Below are 16,426 nucleotides of genomic sequence, written 5' to 3'. Positions count from 1 at the left end.
TGCTTGCAATAAGCTCAACTCACACATGACCAATCTTTGGATAATTCCTTGAAAAGCACTTTGGCCATCTCAACTCACACATGACCAATCTTTGGATTATTCCTTGAAAAGCACTTTGGCCATCTCAACTCACACATGACCAATCTTTGGATAATTCCTTGAAAAGCACTTTGGCCATCTCATAAACTCCTTGAAACCAACACATGGACTTCAAGACAATCCTATGGACAAATGCTTCAAATATAACTCAAGGCAATTGTTAGTCCATAGAGATTGTCATCAATTACCAAAACCACACATGGGGGCACCACATGTCCTTTCAATCTCCCCCATTTTCGTAATTGATGACAATCACTTTCAAGAGAGTTTATATAAGGAATTATTTATCACCATGCAACGCAACAACCAACAATGCATGTGTATGAGATGCAAATGCTTAGGTACAAAACCAAAGCAAGAAGAAAAAAACTCTCTAAACTTATCCACAAAACTCTCTGAAACTTCTCCCCCATTGGCATCGATTGCCGAAATGGGCGAAAAGCTTAGAAGGCCAATATAAATTATGTTCCTCCATAAGTTGTGTATTTCTCAATAAGAGAGTGGAATGCAATACACATATCCAACTGTAATACTTGGAGGAAGACCAACTATATTGAGGCACCAAGATTGCTAAAGGAATGATATGCCACAAGGACATAACAAAGAAAGAAACAAGCAATCAAGCAATCAAAAGGTACCAATTGAAGCAAGCAATCAACGGGTATCAATTGAACCAACTAGACCAAAGATCCTACGAGCTACATGAATAAAGGATATTATGATATGAGCGAAGGAGTGTTCTAAAGAAACTAGAGAAGCTCCCCATGATTTGTGCACACATAAGAATTTTTGTATTTGGATACAAAGTGCACAAAATAGGATCACAGCTCCCCCAAAATCAATAGAAACTTACAATAAGTGCAAGTGAGCATATAGGAAACAAAGCCTAGTACTTGCAACACACACATGGTTGAGCAACAAGTAATAAAAGAGGCAACTTAAGAATGGGCTCAACCAAAATGATGTGTGTGAGTCAAGGCAATGCACTTGAGAAGACTAATGTACGGATGAGCATTAGGCATCAATAAAGTCTTGAAAGAACGAGGCACACGGTGCAAGGCCTATCATTCCCACACACAACTAGCAAATGGGTTCACAAGCTTACTAATAAGCATATTAAGAACCTATGCTTGTGACAACCCGTGGTGAAGATAGAAGATGAAAGCCTCATCAAGACGAGGGATACCAATTAAGATGGCAAAAGCCTTGTAAAGGTAAGCATGAGGAAAATAATCTTCACCACACACAAGAGTGCATCAAGATGCAACGATAGAAGACACGCACTCAAGGCAAAAGCTTTCACGGAGCCACCAAAGTAATAACATAAGAAAGACAAGGTGGCCGTGAAATAAAGGATATCAACTAGATATGCAACTTCTCTCAAGTGTATAAGATTCTAGGTAGACGAAATCATGATGATATATATCTACAAAGAAGGATGTACACCTGAAATAGTTACAACACGAGGAACAAGATATCCAAAGGGAGGTCATACATATACCAATAAGATATTTTCTTGGAAGCATAGCTCATGGCTAGATATGGTCTTATTGTATATAAATGAAGTCCACACACGAACAACAAAGACATCACAACTAGCAACAAGAGATCATTGTTGGGATGCTTTGAGAAAGAAAACAAGTATCACAAGAATGAATGAATAACATGCCATGATACAACCTACACAAGGTTGATACAAGAAATGTGTGTATGAAGAATATGAAGATACTTGTTACCGAGTTAACATTGGAAGGATGTAGTAGATACCAATTGAAGGTAGATAGTAGTTCATTGATCATCCTAGCTCGACTCCAATAAGCACATGATGACAACACCTTCCTTGTGAGTGAGCCGAGCTTCCAATGTATCTCCAATTGTTCCTAGAACAACAACATAAACAAAATGGTACCCAAACTCATTGGGACCAAAGAGTTAGAGAACCGACAATACATAGGACAAACTCCACATAAAAATGTGCACATAGATACGAAAATAAATTTCATGCACATCTCATCCAATTTGAGACTTGGTGGAGCTTCCCCTATATATTTGGTCAAAGAAAGAAAGCATGCCAAAGATACTACACGAAGTTAATACGCATGCTCAAGACTTTCAAGAACCGATACCAAAAGAAAAAGAAATACCAAGTGAAGAAAAGATACCAAATGAATAAATCATCACTTGGAGGATATCAATAAAAGATACATCAAGGAATGAGATATCCATTGATACCCACTAAATAAAGGATATCAAACCCCCAAAATAGAGGATGGTTCCAAACAAACCAAGATCTCTACAAAGTTTCATGATGGCACAAAGTACCCAAAAGAAACGACTTGCCTTCCACCGACACACACTTGATAAGGATCACAAGAAGAGTGTTTTATAGAAAAATAGGATAGCTCCCCCAAGCATTGTGCAATATGGAGAATTTGCATTTGAATACAAAAAGCACAAGATGGGATCACCACTTTCACTATATCTATACAAACACTAGACAAGATCAAGAAATAAACAAGATCCACAAGTGGTATGGAAGGCAAAGGGAGTTGATACAATCCTTGGCAAGAGAAAGGGCAAATAAAAGCAAAGGCTAATGTAAAGATGATCAATAATATCTACCACACAAGTGAGTACCAATTTTCAAAAGACAAGAAGTATTTGGAAATAATTCCCGGTGGTAGATAGCAAGGATATCCGACATCATATTCACACCAAACAAAAAGCAAATTGCAACTTATAGAGCTAACATGCCACCTAGGAACAAGATAATTTACAATATCAACTCTAGATGACAATACCTCAAATGTACACATTTTCTAGGCTAGTAATATACACATAGCATATTACTCCCCCATAATGTGATACCAATTAAAGATAGATAAGAGGCAATTAAAGGATCCAACAAGAGATAATTAATGGACTATTTAGAATTTGAATTTCTCATGAGAAGACATACCACATAGTGACTAGATAAGCTCACAATATCAATACTAAGTGGTATTTCCCATGTACCCACCTTTATAGGATTGTGAAGTGCACAAAGCACATCACTCCCCCATAATGGGATATTCCATTAATCTCTCACAAGAGCCAACTAAGAAAAAAAACAAGATGCAAAAGGCTCAACGCATGACACACATGTACATGATGTGCAAACCAACACACACATACTTGATTGCTCAAGATAATCAAGTTGGAAGCACAACATATACAAACACATGCAAGGAACGAAACCAAACATGCAAAGGGGCAAGTAACTATCAATGTAGACACTTTAAGCACGAGTTACCGCAAGGAGGAACATTGGATATAAGATAGAAACTTGATAATCCGAATGACTTGGCTTGAGACAATGAGAATGATGAAGTCCCCTTAATTCTTCATAATGTAGCCAAGTCTCCAATGACCTCCAATATCACCTATTGATCAAGTTTGAGCTTGTTGGTCCCCAACCAAGTTGGGTCCTAAGAGGTTAGTCACAATAGGCTTGGCTACCCAAATGGTTCTTTTCTTGACACCACTTTGAGCACCAACAAATTTGGCAAACACATTGCCAACTTTATCCTTCCCAAGAGAATAGATATCATCAATTAGAATAGGGTTGGATAAGGTACCATTTGTGCATGAAGAAGCGACGTGACCTTTTTCACGACATAGGTAGCAACGTCTACTCTTTACTTTCTTCTCACTTGATTTCTCAACTTGAGAAGCATTTGCTTGAGTTTTCTTGGGAAGAGGCCTTTCTTCAACTTGAGGTTGAGAATGAGAGTGAACTTGTGGCCGCTTCCCTTGTTGCTTGTCACTAATGGGCTTCTTCTTCAATGGGCAAGATCTAACATGATGCCCTTCTACTTTGCACTTGAAGCAAACAATCTTGGCCGAATTCTTGACTTGTTCTTGGCCCTTCTTTTTGTTCACCTTGGACTTCTTCTTCTTGTTGGAGTTGAATCCAAGTCCACCTTTGTCATTGGGGGATTTTTGCACACTCAAGATATTGTTGAGTGTGAATTTCCCTTCATGACTCTTTTCCAAGTCTTTCTTCAAAGAAGTGACTTGGGCCTTGAGCTCTTTGATTTCCTCTACATGGTTAGTCTCAACACAAGAACTAGAGGAAGTATAAGATTCATCTTTAGAGCAACAAGGTAAGGAAAGCAATTCATCACAAGATGTACCAATGTTATGCATGGATGAATCGCGAGGACTAGCACACGGCAATATAGCATTTTGAATAAAAGTGGTGCTAGTATCCACATGAGGCTCACTAGATGTTACCTTAGCAAGCATGGCCTCATGAGCTAACTTTAGCACATTATGGGATACTAGAAGATCATCATGAGAGCTTGTGAGCTTTACATGATTTTCTTCCAACATCCCATAATTGCTAGATAGCAACTCAAGTTGAGCCCTTAGCTCAACATTCTCCTTCAATATGGATGCTTCACAAGAGATAGAGTTAGTGGCACAAGAATCATCATTAGAAACAAGAGGAGAAGACAACTTGGCAAGCTCTTTTGAATATGAAGCTTCAAGTTGAGCATGAGACTCGGTGAGTTTGATGAGCTCACCCTTGATGACCCTTGAGCCATTTTTGAGGTGCTCAAAATCCTCAAGGAGTCCAGCATGAGCAACTTCAAGCTTAGCATTTTTAGTTTCAAAAACATTGGCCACCTCAAGAGCTCTATCATGAGATTCCTTCACTCTAGATAACTCTAGAGCAAAAGTCTCCTCAAGAGATTCCTTGGTGGTTTGTTCAAGTTCAAGAGCTTGAGAGAGGTCCGCAATCTCATTAGCGTAATCACGCTCATGACCTTCCATTTTATCAATGGTGACCTCATGCTCCTCAAGACAAGATTCCAACTCATCAATATATTTCTTGCCCTCAATAGCAATAGACATGATTTCCATGAAGTTGGAACGAGCAATTGTATTCTTAAGAAGAGCTTTAAAAATTATTTCCCCCTTAACTTTTAAGGAGGCAACATCATCATTCTCTTCATCATAATCGACATCATCATCACTCTTGCCATCATCAATATTATCACAAGATATATTGGGATTCAAAGTGGGAGATACCTTTGAAGCCTTGGCCATAAGGCAAAAAGCAACCGATGATGATGTAGGATCCCTTGAAGCACCGTTCAAGACCACATCTTGTTCCATGGAGTGTTGGGTTTCCTCTACATTGTTAGCACAACAACTCGAGGAAATAGATACATTTTTATCACGGCAACAAGACATAGCAAGCATATCATCATGAGATTTGAGCAAGCAATTTCTACAAGATATGCAAGAACTTTTAACACAAGCATGTGAAACATTTAGAGTGCTCGAAGTGTTAAAGTCCAAAGAAGGAGCATTGCAATAAGATAGTGATGAAGGATCATCCACAATAAGCATACTATCATCATTGCAATGACCAACACTACTCACCATATCATTACCTTGTGGCAAACCACATGTAGGTGAAGTAGAAGAAGTTGAGAAGACTATACGATCGGAGGTGGAGGGAGAACAATCATCCCCACAAATCTTGGACACACCATATTTTTATTGAAGCTTCGTCCACAACTCATGAGCATCCCGGAACGGCATGAGTTGAAATATAACTACATTGCTCAAAGCATCGAAAAGCACATTATAAGCTTGAGCATTGAGATAAGAGTTTTTCTCATCCTCTAAAGATAATCTTTGGGGATCCTTTGGAGGAGAAAAACCCATATCTACAATTCGCTCTAAATTTGGGTCCATGACCCTAAAGAGATTAAGCATGCGAATTACCCAAACATCAAAATTTGTGCCATCGAAACTAAGAGTGTCAAAAAATCCTAAACCCCTAGTCGACATCCTTACTCTCTAGGCGGTTAAGCCTAATAAAGAGAGACGAGGCTCTGATACCAAATGAAAGATCGTGGATGTCGCCTAGAGGGGGGTGAATAGGCGTTTTAAAATAATTACAATTTAGGCTTGAACAAATGCTGAATAAACCTAGCGGTTAATTTGTCAAGCACAAAACCTAAAACAATTAGGCTCACCTATGTGCACCAACAACTTATGCTAATCAAGACAAGCAACTATGTGATAGCAAGATATATGACAAGAAACAATATGGCTATCACAAAGTAAAGTGCATAAGTAAAGAGCTCGGGTAAGAGATAACCGAGGCACACGGAGACGACGATGTATCCCGAAGTTCACACCCTTGCAGATGCTAATCTCCGTTTGGAGCGGCGTGGAGGCACAATGCTCCCCAAGAAGCCACTACGGCCACCGTAATCTCCTCATGCCCTCGCACAATGCAAGATGCCGTGATTCCACTAAGGGACCCTTGAGGGTGGTCACCGAACCCGTACAAAAGGCAACCCTTGGGGGGCGGTCACCGGTACCCGTCAAATTGCTCGGGGCGATCTCCACAACCTAATTGGAGACCCCGACGCTTGCCCGGAGCTTTACACCACAATGATTGAGCTTCGAATAACACCAACCGTCTAGGGCGCCAAGGCACCCAAGAGGAACAAGCTCTAGGGTGCCCAAACACCCAAGAGTAATAAGCTTCTCAAACTTCACTTCCACGTATCACCGTGGAGAACTCAAACCGATGCACCAAATGCAATGGCAAGGGCACACGGAGTGCCCAAGTCCTTCTCTCGCAAATCCCACCGGAGCAACTAATGCTAGGGAGGAAAATGAGAGGAAGAACAAGACGGAGAACACCAAGAACTCCAAGATCTAGATCCAAGGGATTCCCCTCACATAGAGGAGAAAGTGATTGGTGGAAATGTGGATCTAGATCTCCTCTCTCTTTTCCCTCAAAAACTAGCAAGAATCCATGGAGGGAGTGAGAGTTAGCAAGCTCAAAGAAGGTCAACAATGGGGGCAAAAACAAGCTCAAGAGATGGGGAACCATTGGGGAAGAAGACCCCCTTAAATAGGTCCCCACGAATCTGCCCGTTATGTACAGCACAACATAGGAGCGGTACAACCTCTATGAGCACCGGTACAACCGGTAACAGGCAATAAGCGGTACAACCGGGCCACAACCGCCCAACAACCGCACCACAACAGAGACCAGTCCGGTGGTAGAGTGGTACATGACCGGTACAACCTCCGGACCAATTCTGGAGCGGTACAACCGCTCCAAACACCGGTTGTACCGGTCAAGCGGTACAACCTCTCCATGGGGCGGTACAACCTCTCTGTGTAAAACAGGCAATATCAAAACAGCCACAACTTTCGCATACGAGCTCCGAATTCAACGAAACCAAGTTTGTTGGAAAGCTAACGACAAGGGCTAACACAATATTGAGAGAAATATCAATAAGAAGCAAGTGAGAAAAGGACCATAATAAAATGGTGAGAACCCTTCCTCGGAAAAGACCGGTAAAACCTCCAACACCGAAAACATCATAGAAGATGCATGCGAACTCCGTTTTCGATGAACTCAAGCTTGTCATCAAGATGACCATAAGCTCTAAGACTCACAAATGGAACCAAACAAGAACCAAGAAATATGATGCAAGGATGCAATGGTTTGAGCTCTTGACTAATGATACGATCAAGCTACTTCCTAGAGAGCCCCCCTTGATAGTACGGCAATCGATCCTACAACCCGGTCTCCCAACTACCACTATGAGACCAGTAAAATAGAAAACCTATCAAGGGCAAACCTTTGCCTTGCACATAGTCCACTTGAGCTAGATGATGACGATCTTGACTTCCTCAAGTTGGACCACCTTTCTTGATTGTGTTGGCTCGATGAAGACTAGTTGATTGCTCCCCCATACTCCACTATGGGTGAGCCACTCTTTGGCACATCTTCAAAATTCCATTGACACCACAATGGATGGCAAGCTTCAAGCTTGATTGATCCCCCATACTCCATTATGGGTGAGCCACTCTTCGAGTTGCTCCACTTGAACTTGCACACTGCAAACTTGATGACGATCACCACTTGATGTCATCCTCCATGGGTTGTATGAGATCTTCCTCTTGACGCAAGACCATGGAAACATACCTAACCCCACAAAGAACTCTCACGTAGACCATGGGTTAGTACACAAAGCCTAATGGACAATGCTTACCATACCATGGGATCACTTGATCCCTCTCGGTACTTCTTCTACGCTTTGTGAGTTGATCAACTTGATTTACTCTTGACTTAGTCTTGATCAACATTGAATCTTTCCAACTCTCTTCATTTGGATGATGTCTTGAAGGTAAACATGAATGATCACACAATCTTCTTCTTCAAGACATGCTTGCAATAAGCTCAACTCACACATGACCAATCTTTGGATAATTCCTTGAAAAGCACTTTGGCCATCTCAACTCACACATGATCAATCTTTGGATAATTCCTTGAAAAGCACTTTGGCCATCTCAACTCACACATGACCAATCATTGGATAATTCCTTGAAAAGCACTTTGGCCATCTCATAAACTCCTTGAAACCAACACATGGACTTCAAGACAATCCTATGGACAAATGCTTCAAATATAACTCAAGGCAACTGTTAGTCCATAGAGATTGTCATCAATTACGAAAACCACACATGGGGGCACTGCATGTCCTTTCAGGGAGGAAAGTAGAAAACTTGATAAGGTAATTGTACCTTCTCCCTTATTGGAAAGTAGTTCATCACAGAAATCTGTTCTTGTGACTACTACACCAATTAGTGAGGAAGCTAATGATGATGATCATGTAACTTCAGATCAAGTTACTACCGAATCTCGTAGGTAAACCAGAGTGAGATCCGCACCAGAGTGGTACAGTAATCCTGTTCTGGAAGTCATGTTACTAGACCATGACGAACTTGCGAACTATGAGGAAGCGATGAAGAGCCCAGATTCCACGAAATGGTTTGAGGCCATGAAATCTGAGATATGATCCACGTATGAGAACAAAGTATGGACTTTGATGGATTTGCCCGATGATCGGCAAGCCATAGAAAATAAATGGATCTTCAAGAGGAAGATGGACGCTGATAGTAGTGTTACTATCTACAAAGCTAGACTTGTCGAAAAAGGTTTTTGACAAAGTTCAAGGTGTTGACTACGATGAAATTTTCTCACTCGTAGCGATGCTTAAGTCTGTCCAAATCATGTTAGCAATTGCCGCATTTTTATGAAATCTGGCAAATGGATAAACAAAACTACATTCCTTAATGGATTTAAAGAAGAGTTGTATATGATGCAACCAGAAGGTTTTGTCAATCCTAAAGGTGCTAACAAAATATGCAAGCTCCAGCGATCCATCTATAGACTGGTGCAAGCATCTCAGAGTTGGAATATACGCTTTGATAAGTTGATCAAAGCATATAGTTTTATACAGACTTGCGGTGAAGCCTGTATTTACAAGAAAGTGAGTGGGAGCACTACAGCATTTCTGATAAGTATATGTGTATGCCATATTGTTGATCGGAAATAATGTAGAATTATTCTGCAAAGCATAAAGGAGTGTTTGAAAGGATTTTTTCAAAGAAAACCTCGATGAAGCTGCTTACATATTGAGCATCAAGATTTATAGAGATAGATCAAGTCGCTTGATAAGTTTTTTTTCAATGAGTACATACCTTGACAAGATTTTGAAGTAGTTCAAAATGGAACAGTCAAAGAAAGAATTCTTGCCTGTGTTACAAGGTGTGAAATTGAGTAAGAATCAAAGCCCGACCACGGCAGAAAATAGAATCAGAATGAAAGTCATTCCCTATGCCTTGGCCATAGGTTCTATAAAGTATGCCATGCTGTGTACCAGACCTATTGTATACCCTACACTAATTTTGGCAAGGGAGTACAATAGTGATCTAGGAGTAGATCACTGGACAGCGGTCAAAATTATCCTTAGTGGAATAAGGATATGTTTCTCGATTATGGAGGTGACAAAAGGTTCGTCGTAAAAGGGTTACGTCGATACAAGTTTTGGCACTGATCCGGATGACTCTTAGTCTTCATCTGGATACATATTAAAAGTGGGAGCAATTAGCTAAAGTAGCTCCGTGCAAAGCATTGTAGACATAGAAAATTGCAAAATACTTGCGGATCTGAATATGGCAGACCCGTTGACTAAACTTCTCTCACAGGCAAAACATGATCACACCTTAATACTCTTTGGGTGTTAATTACATAGCAATGTGAACTAGATTACTGACTCTAGTAAACCCTTTGGGTGTTGGTCACATATCGATGTGAACTATGGGTGTTAACCACATAAAGATGTGACCTCTTGAAGTTAGATCACATGGCGATGTGAACTAGATTATTGACTCTAGTGCAAGTGGGAGACTGAAGGAAATATGCCCTAGAGGCAATAATAAAGTTATTATTTATTTCCTTATTTCATGATAAATGTTTATTATTCATGCTAGAATTGTATTAACCGGAAACATAATACATGTGTGAATACATAGACAAACAGAGTGTCACTAGTATGCCTCTACTTGACTAGCTCGTTAATCAAAGATGGTTATGTTTCCTAACCATAGACAAAGAGTTGTTATTTGATTAACGGGATCACATTATTAGGAGAATGATGTGATTGACATTACCCATTCCATTAGCTTAGCACCCGATCATTTAGTATGTTGCTATTGCTTTCTTCATGACTTATACATGTTCCTATGACTATGAGATTATGCAACTCCCGTTTGCCGGAGTAACACTTTGTGTGCTACCAAACGTCATAACGTAACTGGGTGATTATAAAGGAGCTCTACAGGTGTCTCCAAAGGTAAATGTTGGGTTGGCGTATTTCGAGATTAGGATTTGTCACTCCGATTGTCGGAGAGGTATCTCTGGGCCCTCTCGGTAATGCACATCACATAAGCCTTGCAAGCATTGCAACTAATGAGTTAGTTGCGAGATGATGTATTACGGAACGAGTAAAGAGACTTGCCAGTAACGAGATTGAACTAGGTATTGAGATACCGACGATCGAATCTCGGGCAAGTAACATACCGATGACAAAGGGAACAACGTATGTTGTTATGCGGTCTGGCCGATAAAGATCTTCGTAGAATATGTAGGAGCCAACATGAGCATCCAGGTTCCGCTATTGGTTATTGACCGGAGACGTGTCTCGGTCATGTCTACATTGTTCTCGAACCCGTAGGGTCCGCACGCTTAAGGTTTCGATGACAGTTATATTATGAGTTTATGAGTTTTGATATACCGAAGGAGTTTGGAGTCCCGGATGAGATCGAGGACATGGCGAGGAGTCTTGAAATGGTCGAGACGTAAAGATCGATATATTGGACGACTATATTCGGACATCGGAAAGGTTCCGAGTGGTTCGGGTATTTTTCGGAGTATCGGAGAGTTACGGGAATACGGGAGAAGAAGTATATGGGCCTTACTGGGCTTTAGGGGAGAGGGAGAGGCAGGCTGCCCCCCCCCAAGGCCTAGTCCGAATTGGACTAGGGGGAGGGGTTGCGCCCCCTCCTTCCTTCTCTTCCCTCTTCCCCTTCCTTGTCTCCTACTCCTACTACATGGAAGGACTCCTAGTTGGACTAGGAAAGGGGAAATCCTACTCTCGGTGGGAGTAGGACTCCCCTAGGGCGCGCCATAGAGAGGGCCGGCCCTCCCCTCCTCCACTCCTTTATATACGGGGGCAGGGGGCACCCCATAGACACACAAGTTGATCCACGTGATCGTTTTCTTAGCCGTGTGCGGTGCCCCCTTACACCGTAATCCTCGATAATATTGTAGCGGTGCTTAGGCGAAGCCCTGCGACGGTAGAACATCAAGATCGTCACCACGCCGTCGTGCTGATGGAACTCTTCCCCGACACTTTGCTGGATCGGAGTCCGGGGATCGTCATCGAGCTGCACGTGTGCTAAAACTCGGAGGTGCCGTAGTTTCGGTGCTTGATCGGTCGGGCCATGAAGACGTACGACTACATCAACCGCGTTGTCATAACGCTTCCGCTTCCGGTCTACGAGGGTACGTAGACAACACTCTCCCCTCTCGTTGCTATGCATCACCATGATCTTGCGTGTGCGTAGGAATTTTTTTGAAATTACTACATTCCCCAACACTTCTGTGGCTAATGGCGGTGTGGGACGCCCCTTCCATCAACAGACCGGGTTCGATATGGCTCGGCAGGTGACACATGAGCCTCTATCGGAGTTGTCGAGCGGTGCCTATCGTCGACAGGTGAAGCCACCGGTGGATGTGCTACCGGCGGATGCTACGCATGATGTCTTATACGGAGACGTCAAGTCATGCCTGGTACCGGCAGGTGATGCACTGCGGCTCTGGCGGAGGTGTCAAGTTTAGCCTGTTGTTGTTGGATCGAAAGTGGTGCGACAGTAGCGGGAGGCAGGCGGTATGGGACGTCTTTGTCTTCCGTTGTCTCCTCCAGAGGTATCCAGCTATCGATGCGTCAGTAGACGAATAAAGGCGGATGGTACAGACAGTTTCAACGACGAGCTTATGCACTCCGGTGGAAACACAAGCTCTGATCATGCTATGTCGTCGTGCGCCTGCGTCGTGTCGTGTCCTTGGTGAAGATGGTGGATTGAAGCTTTGTTTTGGGAATGAGAATCCAAAGTTCAACCTTGTGGTGGACTCGCCATCATCGGCGCACGTGTGGCAATTCCTTCTTGAAGGGGTAGCCTAGGAGTTGTGTATTTTTCGTTTTATGTTGTGTCTTGTATCGTAGGGTTAGTGGTTATCTGAAGGAGTTACTGTCACGAGCTATATGGTCTTAGGGTTTACTAGAACATAAAGACGTGCGTTGCCGCGCCCGCCAGTGTTGATGCAGTAAAGTGATGAAACGAACTACGATGATTATGCTTTTACTTTTCAATATAAACAATTAAAAGATGTTCTATAAACAAATATAAAATTCAGACACATGCATAACTGGATAAAAAGGATGAGCAGATATACAGTGATTCATTTAATTTCTTTAGCATATCCCACTTTTCTTTTCTTTTGAAAAAAAGACATCTACCTTATTATATATTCAAAACCGACCGATGGTCAGGAACACCAACAACTGAAGTTTTTTTCCTCACTAACAGAAAAGAACAAATCAAAGGCCTAATGTGGTTTGAACAATCAAGCATGTAAAAGATAACTGAGCGGTAAAAAGGTTCAATTTCTCTATTATAGACATTAACATTACATAGATGGTAACTTCGTAAAAAAAAGCTAGAACTATAAATATCACCTAAATAGTGAAGTGCATTATAGCTCCCGTAATCTCCCTTTTTCATTGATAGGTTACAAATTGTTGAGGAGTAGCAAGTGAGAAAATACCGAGCAAACAGAAGTTACACAAAGCTGGACTGTATTTAAAACACCACTTCTTTCCTGGACACAAACATCGTATATATGAAATCCGCCATAATTAGCTACAGTTCTTCAGAGTGATCGAACAAACCTGCTAACTGTAGCAAATTGCCACCTGCGATTATACTAATATGATCAAACCTGTTGGAAGGCCTTATGGACTGTAGCATGTATTGAGCTCTTCTTTCTACCACAAGAAGATTAGCCAATAGAGAACCATTGGGCCAAGTTACTTACCATGATAAATTGTCCACAAGATGTCCATAAAAAATGTTAAGTTGTGCACTCTCGACCGTCAACGTGTGATTTGCAAGCATAGAGGAATAAAAGAAGAGGGTTGATATATATATATACAACGAGCCTGTTTCTTTTGCTCAAGAAAGTAGTAGCTTCTTATTTTTAGCTAGTAATTGATTCTCAGTTTGGTATTGTATTAACTTGTTTTGTGCAAGTTCATTCTGTGAACTCTCCTTTAATGATTGGCGGAGCTCATGCCCATGATTAAAACAAATTCATTATATATTTTGAAAATAACATGCAAATGAATAGTATCCTTCGAGTATAGTGTAGAAAATTTGAATCTCTTGATGTTTACACATCAACACATCTACATCAGGGGGGAGATATCTGGATTTTAGTTTTAGTGAGGAAGTGCAAAAACATAGAAAACGATCAGCTCAATAGTGCTTATGATGCTGTTTAGACAATGAGTCATGTTCATGGCTGCAGCATTTAGCTATTTGCAAATGCCCACCCATAAAACACAAGAAAAGATGGACATATATATCTTTGCACCTAAGAAAATAAATAGTACCTACAATTTCATTAACAAACTGCAGTTATATATCAATGTCCTGGCTTGCAAATATAATCAAATGCAAATACTAAGGGCGTGTTCGGCAATGACCCGGCTTCATAGAACTCCAGGGAATCAACTTCTCCTCCTCGCTTCTCACTCCAGGTAGCGAACCCAGGAACGTTCGGGAGCCAGCGACAGCTTCTCGCGGAGCTGCAGCCCAGCTGGAGGGCAGTGGCCTGTTAGGAGTGCGTTGGGCCGCTGGATGCAGCCCATTTCGAGGGAGAGAAGAGAGATCGTGTACCGAATCGTTTTTCTTACGAGGAACCAGTGAATCGTTTTCTTTAGCGGTGGCAGATCGCGGGTAATATCATTTTTGCACTATGGGATCCCTCAACTTCTCGTTTCTAGCTTCTATGAGCTAAACCGTTCGGGACTGCTTCACTCGAGGATTTTGAGAAGATAGAAGCTGGAGGATTGCAGTCTAGATTCTGCAACCTTATACTGTGTTGTAGTACCATCAGATAAGGGAGCATTTGGTTCTAGTCTATCCATCAAGAATTTTATTTCTTTTAACTGCAGATATCCAACAATAAAAAATAGGATTGGTGGAATTTGAAAACATAAAACAATGAAGAATCAGGATGGAGAATGGTTATTAATTCATCTAGCCCTACTTAAAATTTTCATCTAGTCAACCATATCTCTAACAGCCACATCAGACTAAAATGTTCACCAATTTTAGACTACCCTGGAAGACAAACCCATGATAAAATTATCTCAAGAGATCAAACAAAATTTGGTTATCCGAGCAGGTAAATTTTTTTTGAAACAGAGTAGCAGCTTACAATCCATGGAAGGTTGACACACTTCAAATCATCAAAGGATCATGGAATTGGATCCGCATCCAGTAAAGTGCTCCAAATTGAGAGTTGCTAGGTTTTGGAGATCAACTCCTTGCCTGAGTACCAGGACTCCAGGAGAGGCAGATAATGGAAGGGCCAGAGTCTGCTGCCAGCCTGAACGTGGGGGCCCATCTACTCCCTCAATCTTCATTCTTACCTCCTCTCCTCTGGTTCATCCATCCTGCCGACAAGGGGATCTGACCTGCCCGGCTGTGATGGGGTACGGCGATGTAGAACCTGAAGGTTAGGTCGCACGCACCCGTCGCTGTCCTATCGGTGAAGTCCCGTCTTTGTTGTGGCCGTCTCTCCCGTACGCCCGCGGTCATTGCCGCCGCCTGCAGAGAGAGAGAGAGAAGGGACGGCAGCCGCCATGGACAAACACTCCAAGAGACAGAAACCGTAGTGCGTGGCCACGTACCTGGGCATGGGCCTTTCAAGGCCCAATCACTGACAGGAGCGGGAGCTCGTTCCGCGGAGTAGCGGCCCACGAGACGGTAAATGGAACGTCTGAACGACCTGGGAATGATCTACATCGCACGTTAGAGTGATCCGACGGTTTACAGCTCCAAATCGTCGTGGAGGCTCATAGCTGGCTCAGTTTTACTGTTTCTCAATTTTCCACTTTTTTCCATCGATGGTATATGGCTATATGCATCGTCCGGGAGTTATCCTCCTTTTCAAAAAAAGAATAGGAATGACATAGCCTACAAGTGAAAAAGAATAGGAATGACAAAGCCTACAAGTGCAGCCAGCAAGACGACGTGCAGGAGGCCCAGCCACAACATCGTCCGCCTGCAGCTGCAGGGGGGCGTTTCGGGCGTATGAATTCCCCAGATGGTACTGAAGAAAGGAAGTCATTGACTGCCACTTTCCTCTGATTTCTGAGAGGGGAACAAATATGTGCCAAAATGCAACAGAAGACGATTTCCGTTCGTAACAAGGCAGAGACCAGATCAATGATAATCGCACATCGATCTGAAAGCAGGACAGAACCTAAAACTCTGTTACCATCCCCTAACAGAACCTGAAACTCTCTGTTTCGATTTGAAAAAAAACCTCATTGCCACAAACATGTACTAAAACGGGTAACAGGTGGAAGCAAATGGTACATCAAGCTCACTCACTGACACACGCACGTACAGGCGTGCACACACACAACTGGCGCAGGAGGATCAACTATTTCATGCTCAGAATGGAGTAAATAGCACTGGCGGTCTAAGAACTTGCACCGCGGGTGCACTTAAGTCACAGTACTTGCAAACCGGAAAAACCCGTCGCAGAACTTGCGTTGCGGGTGGAATCAAGTCACACACACCAGCTGAACCGCGCCGT

This window comes from Triticum urartu, chromosome 2A, assembly GCF_056163025.1.
Source record: "Triticum urartu cultivar PI428250 chromosome 2A, HENAU_Tu73, whole genome shotgun sequence".
NCBI lineage: Eukaryota > Viridiplantae > Streptophyta > Magnoliopsida > Poales > Poaceae > Triticum > Triticum urartu.
The sequence above is the reverse complement of the archived record's forward strand: the minus strand, read 5'-3'. Positions refer to the sequence as shown.